The sequence below is a fragment of the Orycteropus afer genome, unplaced genomic scaffold (genome assembly GCF_000298275.1).
Source record: "Orycteropus afer afer isolate SDZICR_OR568_19922 unplaced genomic scaffold, OryAfe1.0 scaffold00396, whole genome shotgun sequence".
Classification (NCBI taxonomy): domain Eukaryota; kingdom Metazoa; phylum Chordata; class Mammalia; order Tubulidentata; family Orycteropodidae; genus Orycteropus; species Orycteropus afer.
The window spans coordinates 326,504-328,040 of NW_006921983.1; positions in this window are offsets into that span (position 1 = coordinate 326,504).

Genomic DNA, 1,537 nt, shown 5'->3' on the forward strand with positions numbered 1-1,537 from the left:
TGTTTCTCCTCAGTTTGAGTGGTGCCATGTCAGCAAATGGAGGTCTCAAAAGCTTTACCTTATGCATATGAGTAAGGCTGATTTTACTCTGATAATGCAGCTCTTGCCCAGTCCTACTTTGAGAGCTTTCCAAGCTAAGTGACTCATCTTCCTCCTTTGTATTGGACAATGTTTCTGGACTATTCATAAAGTTGCGCAGTAATGTATCAGACAGTGTTTCTCTGCTATTCATAAGGTTTTCCCTGGCCTATACTTTGAAAAGTGGATGGCCTTCTCCTTCTTCTTAGTCTGTCTCAGTCTGCAAGCCGGGCTGATATCTGTGCAACAGGTTCACCCCACTGGGTTTGAAATACTAGTGGCACAGTCTCAAGACTCATAGCAACATGTCACCACAGTAGGACAAACCAACAGACAAGTTTATCTCCCTTATCTGTTGGAAACCCCTCCAACCACTCTTACCTGGATCCCTGTGGCTAACTCCTTGATCTGTTCCAGTCCCCTTTGCTTTTTCTGTCCTCTTCCTGATTCCCTCCTTGCTGCTTGTGGGGGATAGCCTGGGTTCCCTCTCCTCACCTGGCTCCCTGTGGTTGAATCCTTGATCTGTCCTATCCCCTTTGCCTTTTCTGTCCTCTCCCTGCCTTCCCGCCTCGCTCCTTGTGGAGCATGGCCTGGGTTCCCTCTCTTCACCTGGGTCCTTGCAGCTGACTCCTTGATCTGTTCCAGTTCCCTTTGTCTTTTTTGTCCTCTCCCTGCTTTCCGCCTCACTGCCTGTTCTTAGGGTCCCTGGAATCCGAATGAGAATGCTATCACTTTAAAATCCAAAATGGTTGCCACTTGTAAACATTCAAAATGGCTGTGCCCTCCAGACAAACAAGAAGGTCAGTGAAAAAAACAAGAAAACTTGCAATATCTGGGGATAGGGCAATAAGAGAAAAAAAGGCAGAGAAGGAAAATAATGAAGAAAAATGAAGAAAAAAAATGGGAAAAATGCAAAAAGAACAAGGAATGGGGTTAACCACAAGAAAAAAGGAGAAAAAAAAAAAAAAATGCAACCAGGAACAGGGAAAAGAAAAAAGCTGAAAACTAGGGCCTGGGAGGGGAAGAATAAAGAATAATAGTAAAAAGGACAAAAGTATTAGTAATAGTAGTACTTTTAAAACAGACAAAAGCAAGCAAACTAAAAACCAGAAAAAAGAAAGAGAGGAAAAAAAAAAAATCAGGGGAGGGCAGGGCACCCAGGCTCCATCCGAGCATACAGAGTGGGATGGAGTTCCTGCGGGCCCAGAAGGTGGGTGGGAGTGGGGGATGGCCGAACCTCCATTCACCAAGCGGGTGTGGGGTATAAGAGTAACAAGGGGAATGTCACACCTTTTCTGTTGCCCAGGTCCAGAGTGTCCTTGGGGTTCCTCAGATATCTTCTAGTTCTAATGGTATGATTCAGTGCAGTGGCATTCCGGGAAAGGTGCAGGGACCCAGGGTCACAGTCAACCATGTCTGGCCTACTTTAGGGTCTCAAGAAGCAAGAAAGATGCTTTCT